General features: G+C 37.8%; 1 long non-coding RNA gene across 2 annotated transcripts; it reads right to left on the bottom strand.

Moving 5' to 3' along the window:
* Positions 1-1,919: 1,919 nt before the first annotated feature.
* On the bottom strand, positions 1,920-3,457 carry LOC131252112 (uncharacterized). Of its 2 annotated transcripts, XR_009174192.1 has the most exons (4): positions 3,223-3,457; positions 2,522-2,752; positions 2,052-2,232; positions 1,920-1,968 (listed from the first exon to the last, which is right to left on the bottom strand). It is a non-coding gene; the product is annotated as an uncharacterized LOC131252112 (long non-coding RNA). The 2 variants fall into 2 exon arrangements; XR_009174191.1 differs by lacking the exon at positions 3,223-3,457 and having other exon boundaries at positions 2,522-3,008.
* Positions 3,458-10,004: the final 6,547 nt, after the last annotated feature.

Raw genomic sequence — 10,004 nt, 5'->3', positions numbered from 1 at the left:
CATACCCCAACAACTGCTCCACACACTTCAAAAATCTGCTACCATTGTTCTGTACAACAAGAACATTAAGATATATTTAAACAACAACGGTGAGTGAAGGGCCAATGAATAATCATACATTTTGAACTGTGTTTGGACAAAGATGCTAAAAAAGATTATTTTCTGTTGATCTGAAGAGGCCAGTGAATAATCAGATATGATGCATCATGTGTTCATGAATCTGTAGCTCCACCATTTTGCAGTCTTGGATTAGCATGCACAGATGATGCTTGCAACCTTCTCAATTCCCTAGAAAGTTGGTGGGAGATGAGCTGGCCAAAACGGGCTTAAAGGACCTGTGAAATATTCATGTGCATAATAGTTCTCTATGATGCTGTATATAGGTAATAAAAAAAGAAATTTTGGAAGTAAAAACCGTCAAAAGAGTAGAACTTGTCTCTAGATAAAGATTCATGACAGAGCTGGAATGTTGGAAAGGATTGGCAGATGCATCATTTGTTGCTGCAGAAGGTATTTCTTTTAAGAACTTGAGGCAATCCTGGGAAAAAAAGAAAGAAAGACGTCCATGAGTGGACTCTTAAACATTTTCATGTTCAAGAAGCTTTAAGAGAAAAAAAATGCAGCATATATTGAGGACATGTTCATTCATACAATGGTAATGAAATAAAACATGTGAATCACCTCGAAAAAAGTATCCTTGTATGTGCACAGAAGTTTTGGATCAAGCTTATATTTTTGTTTAAATGGACCACACCACATGAAACAGATAAAATGTACTACGGTTGAAAATTTCTTGGGGGGCACAAAAGTTTTGGATCAAGCTTATATTTTTGTTTAAATGGACCACACCACATGAAACAAATAAAATGTACTACGATTGAAAATTTCTTAGGGGGCACAGAAGTTTTGGATCAAGCTTATATTCTTGTTTTCCATTCATCCATGTCTGTATGATCGTATGAACGGGTTGGATGACAAATAAACATCACTGTGGGGGTCTAGCAATCTAATTTCCTTAAAATGTCATGTCCACATTTAATTGGAAAAGTCAAACTGCATGTGCAAGATTTTCCAGAGGTGAACTTTGGGAACAAATTCATGATGGCGCCACCAGATGAATGGTCAGGGTCATGGAAATGTGGAGGCCAACAGCACCATTGCTAGCAAAATCAAAAACACCTTTTTGTTTGGCCAAACATCATCTCTATCCTTGTAAATTCATCAGAAATTGGGTCAAGTAAAAAGAATTGATGTATTTTTTAAACAGTTAAGATTTATCCTTCAAACTTCATCAGGTTTGAGAAATCAAGTTTTGTTTTCAACTGTTCTCATCCGAGGAAAACATCAAGATTCATGTATTCCATGTGAAAGCTGACCCCAAATGGCTGGGACAAGGCTACTACTATGATGACAACATGCCTTTACAGTGTATCCTTCTCTTCTGATCGATAAGCTAAAGCAGAAACATTTCAATGCAATATCACAATGTGGCAGAGTCAGATCCATTTATCTGCTGCTACTGGGGCTAACTAAGAGTCTGGACCAAGACAGTGACAAGAAAGGAATGCTAATAATAGTTCATTTATGACCAGAAGACGCTTGTTTTTTATCCAGTTATGATAGAATTTCATTGTTAGGAAATGAATGAATGACCAGCCAAGTTTTCAAATAAATCAAAGTTAGATTATGCTGCATTTGGACTAAAATACCCAAGAAAAATTTATCAACAGATAGCTAATCCCATGATATACCACAAAAGAAAAGCGTTTGTTGTTTCAAATGCCACCCACTCTTTACAATATTGGCAACATTGGACTGGATTGGACTATCCCACATGAATTTTTTTTCTTGGGGATTTCTGTCCAAAAGTAACTGAAATCTCTAGCTCTATAATTCAAGAAACGAGAGAATGGAGACTTACTGCAATACATTGACAACATGACCACGGTCCATTAAGAACTCCCGTAGCTGCAACATAGCATCAAGACGATCATACAATGCTATGAATTATATTAGTCTTTATTGCTCGTAGCTGTCACCTTTATCATTACCTTCGCATTCTCCTCTGCTTCCTGCTGAAGTTTCTTTGACTCTTGGACCACCCTTTCCATGATGAGTTCTTGTTCAGCAAAAGAAAAAAGAAAAAGATTCCTCCTTTTCACGCTTCTCCTGTTCAGCTGCTACCCTTTCTGCCTCTGCAGCAGCCAGTCGGGCTTGGAGATCTCGGCACATCTGGTATAAAATGCAAGATAAGGTTAGAGAAGAGGTGAGGTCTGAAAATCTTAATATCTTTCTATCAAAACAGTGGGTGGCATTTGAAACAATTGATACTATCAAACATAATAATTGCTGAAATTAAATATATTATTTAAAACATAATATCTTTCTATCAAAACAGTGGGTGGCATTTGAAACGCCAAGTGCATTCGCACTTTTGCCAATCCACACATGCTAGTTCTAGCAGAAAAATTATAACAGCTTAACAAAATGGAAAAAATAAAAATAAAATGATAAAACTCACCTTGAAGCTGTTGTTGTTTCTTCTTCCCAATCAGTTAGGATTGTCATATCAGTGAGATTTTTTGGAAATTCCCAATTCCAAAATGGGCCATCAGATCAACAGTCTAGATCACTACACCACGGGCCTGCCCCACGTATAAAAACATATTCTCAGGTCTGAGGGCCATAGACACTTCTTTCTAACCTGAAAGCATTTGGCTGAAAACCGATCCAACAAACGTCCTTGGTTTTGCTGCAAATATATATAAGCCATCATTAGTGATAAGTTCTCAATCAGGTAGCTACACATTCCATAGAATTTCAAGTTTATAGGCTATGACAGATTCGTTTACAAACACTGATGCAGAGATTGGTGCCATATCTTTTTCTTTTCTTTTCTTTTTTGTTTTTTGCCATTTTTGGTTTCATGAGAAACGGAACCCAGATTCAGATAGCAATGAACTGAACACAACATTATTCATGCAGTGCTCATACCAGGATCATGATATGATGATACCAATGCCAATCACTTTTCAAATTCACTGTTCAAACTAGATTAATGTTCAAATTCACTGTGCAAAACCTCAGAATTTGATGGCGTGTTTGCATGGTCCGTGTCAAAGAATTCGATGACAGGCATGCATCCATTTAAAACCAGTGCTTTGGAAATAAATAACCTATAATAGGTGGTTGTTTGATTAATTCAAACTAGGAGGAATTTACCAAGGCCTCTAATTAAATGCACAAATAACCTCCCTGACTGCTGCTGCTGCTGCCACCATCAACGTCCCAAACAAGAACAGCTTGCATATCAGTGAGCTTCACTTCAAGTCATCATAATTTGGAAACATTGAAACTATTTAAATCAAATTCATTCATGGTTGAAAAGAGACGTCTACTTCTCACAAACTTTCCTAGGAGCCTTCTGTATGTATATCACAAACCTGACCTTTGGGGAGCACGTGGAGGCATGGACAACTTATAGAGCACCATCACTTTTCGCCCTCGCTTGGTGGCTTATCTTCATCTTTCTTTTACTCTGTTTGACCTTAGAGAGATGCCAGCAAATCCTTAACTAAAGGATCATTAGGGTTAACTCCAGGAAGTGAAGCAAGAATAGATGACACGAAAGATTGGTCTCCAAGCACCTTGCTCATGTCATTCTGGCTCTGACATATCTGTATCTCCCACAGACACATCACCAGATTGACTAGATCTAGGATCATCCATTGACATTGCTAGGGTTTGCTCAAGCAAGGCAGTCTCATCCTCTGTGAGATCAGCTCTTTTAACACCCTGCCAATACAATTCATATAAGAATTCAATCGATTTCTATGTTAAGAAAATAAAAAAAAAAAGAAAAATCCTAACAAATGGCTCACAGCTGATCTCTACTGCCGCCTGGAGCATGCAAAAAGAAAAAAGAAAAAGAAGATGAATATGCTAAATGGGTAGTAGTCGAAATCACCATTTCATTTCATTTAGGTGGGAAGCAGGCCCTTATTTTCAATCAAATTCAAAAAAGCATTCACTTTGATAAAAAACGAGTAGCAAGCACGCTGCTAGAGGGGAAAAGGCCGAAACTGCAAATTCAGATGATTTTGAGTCTGAATTAAAATACATGATATGCAATGCCAACCTTATTTAAATTAGAATAATGATACCTGATTCAAGATTGTTTTTTTCCATTTTTTCTTTGTTTCCTTTAGTTCAATTCAACTGAGCATGCCTTGCATCCAAACACACCTTACGTTTAATATAACAACCTCGCCAAAATCTGTGGCCCATAAGACATCTGCATTGAGATCCATAAATTGAGTCTGGCAGCTTGAATTTGAATCCTATCAGATCCATAAATTGAATTTGGCAAACTACATTATGACATTAGAATTATTCAAAAGAGCTTTTCTTTTCCAAACAAACACAAACCCATGTAACTTAAGTACATAATCAAGTCTAATCAGCCATGTTTAGAAAACCAATAACTAGGCACTGAACATGCCCCACAAGTGTTATATGATTTTTAAATTTGTAGGGAAATAATAGTTGGGTCATTTGGTAAGATTTCACTGTTCTCACCTTTTGCACTCCATCCCTAGTCTCAATGTTGAAATAGAGTCTGTATCTGCTTCATTTGAATAGTTAAGGGTGTAAACAGGCCATCCTCTAAAAGTTGGGCTGAGCAAATTAACATTTTGAATAGTAATGGCCTAACAAGCCAGCCCCAAACAGTTCAAAATCCAGTCCCAAATCCTACATTTGGTGCTTCTGAGGATAAACAAACGAAGTGATCAATAAAGCATTAGATTGAAGCCTGAAGGCAAGAAGAATGAAGCATGTATCGATCTATAAATACTGTTAATTACATATATTGAAAATGTACAAGTAAAACATACCATTCATAAGAAAAACATCATTGCAAGTGCTGCTAAAATGGATATTGTTGCACCTGATAATGATGCCTCTGTCAAATCTAGGAATTTTCATGTCTATGCGTGTGTACACACACACACACACACACACACACACACACAAGGACACACCATGTAGTAAAGAACTCCCCTGCCAAACTTTAAGTTTATTTATGTTTGTAAAAATAAAATAAAATTTAGAGATCTAATGTCTGTAACTTGCAGTATGTCTGTAACAAGCTTATATTTCTTACTAACTGTGACAAGAAGGATGATACGAGTTAGAAATGCTAAAAACGTTTTTCTAATCGGCATTGCAAAACAGTCAAAGTAGCAGAACATAAATCTAATTGACTTTATTACTTCTAACAATAAATTGTTGCTGCTTTAAGAAGTGATGGTTTTTCAACATTCAGTTTCTAAAATTTCTGCACATGGATATTTTACCCTCCTGCTCCTACATCCAAGTAATGAGTTGCATGCGTACACACAAAGTTAAAAACAGCTGCGAAAGGATTTTAGCCATGATAGGAAACATGCCTGGTCAAAGGCAGGGAAAATATAATCTGCAAACTGAATTTCCACAATCACTCGATTCCCCTATTGTGAAAAAATAAAAAACAAACAAAGTTAAAAACAGAACATTTGAAAGCTTTGAACCAATTAGAAAATGCCAGGGTTGCATTACAGGAACACAAAAGGTAAGTTCATGATACATATTTTGGGCTATTGTACGTGCCCCACATTGCTATCACATAATGATTTTGGGCTCTGTAAAGCTTTTTTCACTCCATCCATGGTTCACCTTTAATTTAAAAATTTATACAATGAAAGTCAGCACAGTGAAATATTCTGCCCCAGGGTATAGCTCAGTCATTGCTTCTTGTAGATTTGCTTCAAAATCATTACTTTCATTTTTCCCAAATTCGCCTTCGACTACAGGGGTCAAGTTCGGCTCATCTTGGACAACTTTATCTAGGTTATTACCACCGAGTTCTTGAACGATCGTGTTGTGAACGTCATTTAAGTTTGGGACACTATGGCATTGTTGGGAACTTGATGCACGTTCAGTGCACTCAGGTGATACATGCTCACCATGCATGTTCCAAACCCTATATCTTGGATCGAATCCAATTTTCATTAGGTGTATTTCCAAATCATCATAAGAAATTGATAAACGTGCACATCTACAAGTGGTGCATGGACAAAAAATGGTTTCTCTACCAGGAAGGTGATTTCGTGCAAACTTTAGAAAACTTCTCATTCCAGAAATAAAACGTGGGTCTGGAAAACTCAGTGTTATCCACTCTCTATCCATTACAGGTGAAACTCGATTAACCAAAGGCTCCTTTTTTAACCTGCACCTTACCAAAACAAATTTAATAAGTATTTTTCACTCATTCACGAATATAATTCTAAACACATTCATATATGATCTAGTGTTATTTCAAGTTGAAAGAACTTTGAGAGCCATCCTGCCTTTGCACATGAATCTACATGGAAATCCATACATATCACTCATCAAGTTGGACCAACCATGTGGTGCAAAGCTCACACTGGTTAGATGATCCTGCTTGTCCAACCAAAGGCAGAATCGGCAGATGAATTATCTAGATCAATTATTACTAGAGTTAAAATGGATCATCCACTTCCCTAGACAGTCCATTGATTGGACAGCTAGGATCATCTAAATAAAGTGGTTATTTTGACAAGGATGGACAATTAAAGGTGGGACCTACATGATATACAGTCTAGATCAATGATTTAACAGTATCTAGTATAATGAATATGAATTATATATCCATTTCTCTAGTGACTGACTCGACAGTTAGGATTACCTGGCCAAAGCGATTTTCTGAGGGATAGCCAATCAAAGGTGCAGCCCACATGATGATATTCAAGATCAATTATTGAACATTTTTTAGGACAAAATATGGATCACCTATTTACCCAACCCATTGACTCAACGGTTCGGATGGAATGATATACACCAATGATAGGACCCTTTTTTAAGAGTATCTGGATCATCCATCATGATAGGGCCCTTTTTGGTGTAATCAATAAGGCCTGTCCATTTCCTAGTACACTCAATGGATGGTTAGGATCAGCCAATAAAAGTGGTTATATATATATATATATATATAGAGAGAGAGAGAGAGAGAGAGAGAAAGAGAGAGAGAGATGGCAAATCAAAGTTGCTACCCACACAATGGATAATATGGATTAAGGATTGGACCTTTTCTGGTACAAACTGGGCCAACTCTTTCTCTATGAGTGGATGATGGTTAGGTTCATCCAATCAAGGTGGCTTTTGACCAACAAGACGAATCGTCTCAACAATCAGATCATTTTTAGTATAATTGATAAGAACAACCTAATTCACCCTAGCCATGGCTTGGATAGTTGATCATTCAATCAAAGTAATCTGTGAAAAGGATGAACGTTGAAAGGTGGTACCCACATGATAGACATTCCAGGTAAATGAGCAAACATTGAATAGTACATAAACAAAATGGACCATCCATTTTTCTAGCTACCAAATGGATGATTAATATTATTTGACAAAAGTGAAAAGAGATGGGCAATCATGGGCAGGCCCCACATTAAGTCCAGTTTAGATCAATGATCAGAGCTTTTCATGTATAATCAAGAAACTAAAACACCAAAGAGTTTTGAAATACTTAGCTAAAATGCTAGTCAAAAATGATTCATTGTTGTTATCAATATACATCCATTCTCTGTCCTAAAATGGATCAAGTGATGCATAATCCTTCCTCTTGTGCTATGAAGAAATGCCTCTTACCATATTTCAGTTCCTTCTCTACTGTATCATTCCCATTGTTAAAAAGAAGTGATGCTACCAGGTACCTTTCTTTCTCGAAAACAGAGCTGGCTGACACGTGCCAATAGGAGCACATAACACCCCATCAAAGTGATTATCACAAATACTGTAGCATTACTTAAAGAAATTCATTGACAAGTCTAATTTCAGTTAAATCACATCTTCCAAATTCAATTGTTCTGAACAGACAACTAACTAATGGTGGTTTGACCCATACAGATTGCACAAATTTACACCAAGTGTGCTGCAAAAAAAGGACTTGTCACAACAGTGGTGATCTTCAACCTTTTCATTCAATGGGTCCCACTGTGGATAGGTCAATTGCAGGGATTGGACACGACTACCTCTCTGATTGATGGTATTTTACCATTCAATACTGACATTCTTCTCTAAGAGTCATTTACAACAAGCTGACTAGATGGTTGAGATCATCCTTTTATAAAAACACATTCATGGTGGAGTACACCAGATGAATGGCTGAGACCATGAACTGTCATGCTGACTAGATGATTGAGATAATCCTTTTACAAAAACACATTCATGGTCGAGTTACTGGAGTACACTAGATTAATGACTAAGACCATGAGCTGTTGTGCTACACATTCAATTTTCATGAAGGTAACAGGTATAATCAAATCTACATGCTTTAGGATTGGGACAAAGTATATTTTGCCAAATTAACTTAGTGCTAACAATTGCATACCTTACCATGGTAATTTTGCATGCATGCACATCAATCCTGGCCAGCCAAATTATGGCCCCATTGTGAATGAACAAGGCCTGGAAACCACACTGATCAGATAATCCGAGCATTGATGGTCATTATCAAATGGATGGTTCGAAAGAGAAAGGTCGATAGTCGAAATTCAATGAATAAAATTAGATCTAGAAGATAATCCAATCAAAGTGGTTTTTGGGCAATGCTCCACAATTCAGATGGCCTGATCTACCATAGAGCAAGCTGCATGTCCTGAATGTAATGTATATTTACAATACACACACACACACACACACACAAACACAAAAGAATCGTTGTTAGGAAAGATCAGACAAGAACCTGTCACTCTAATCTGAGAGCACAGACAACTCTTTTCAGTGCTTTATATGCCTTCAGCAGATCAGGTTCCGAATGGGCAGCAAAAAAAACATGCGGATGCCTGCAAACCAACAACCATCAGCATGAGGATCACGCTGAAGTAATCTACCATTCTCCTTACTGTCAGTAATATCATCGAGCACCTTTAGATCATTCTTGAAGGAACTGGTTGATGACTGGCACAAAATATAGCAAAGTAATGAACACTGGCAGAATGCAGTTCTTTCAATGTGAAGTGCCAGACCATCGGCAATCGGAACTCCACATTTCGGCTTCCCCTGCATTCTAAGTTTGCAGGGGAAGTAATCAGAAAGATCCACATACATGAATCTGAAAGGAAAAAAACAGGCTCATATTCGAAGCTTACCAAGTTCTGCATTCCCTGCCGAGATGTCTTCTGGAGTGAGAGAGAAAAGGGGTGAGAGAGATTAAGATCGCGATTGAGAGAGAGAGAGAGAGAGAGAGAGAGAGACAAGGGGCGTGGGAGATTGAGAGAGATAGAGAAAAGGGAGGCGTGAGATTGAGATTGAGAGAGATAGGGAAGAGGGGCACGGAAGATTGAGAGAGATAGAGAGACAAGGGATGCGAGAGATTGAGAGAGAGAGAGAGAGAAAGGGGCGAGTGAGATTGAGATTGGGAGAGATAGAGAAGAGGGGCGCGGGAGATTGAGAGAGAGAGAGAGAGAGAGAGAGAGAGAGGAGAGAGGGAGAGGGGAGAGAAAGGGACGGATGCGAGAGGGAATACAGGTGAGTGAGGGGTCATGCTATGGTTTATAATCGTAGCTACAAGCTATTATGACCGTAGCAATTGATCAATCTATAATGGGCCCTCCACGGCTCAAATTCGACGAGATCCAGATGGGAGGCCTTATCAAGGGCTTTGTGGGGCCCATATTGATGCAATCGATATATCCACTTCGTCCCTTAATTTTGTAATAATTTTTTCTAGGAAATGAACCGAAACTCTAGGCAAATCAAAGGTTAATTGAACCACACCAATGATCAATGGATTAATCTCCACTCTTTTATACTGTGTGGTCCACTTGAGCTTTCAATCTACTTTCTTTTTTGGGTTCCTGGCTAAAATATTTTTAAAAAATTGATAGATGTATTAGATGGAGTACAAACATTTTAATGGGCCTCATAGAGTCCCTTAT

Source organism: Magnolia sinica, chromosome 7 (assembly GCF_029962835.1).
Source record: "Magnolia sinica isolate HGM2019 chromosome 7, MsV1, whole genome shotgun sequence".
Taxonomy (NCBI): Eukaryota; Viridiplantae; Streptophyta; class Magnoliopsida; order Magnoliales; family Magnoliaceae; genus Magnolia; species Magnolia sinica.
The sequence above is the reverse complement of the archived record's forward strand: the minus strand, read 5'-3'. Positions and strand labels throughout refer to the sequence as shown.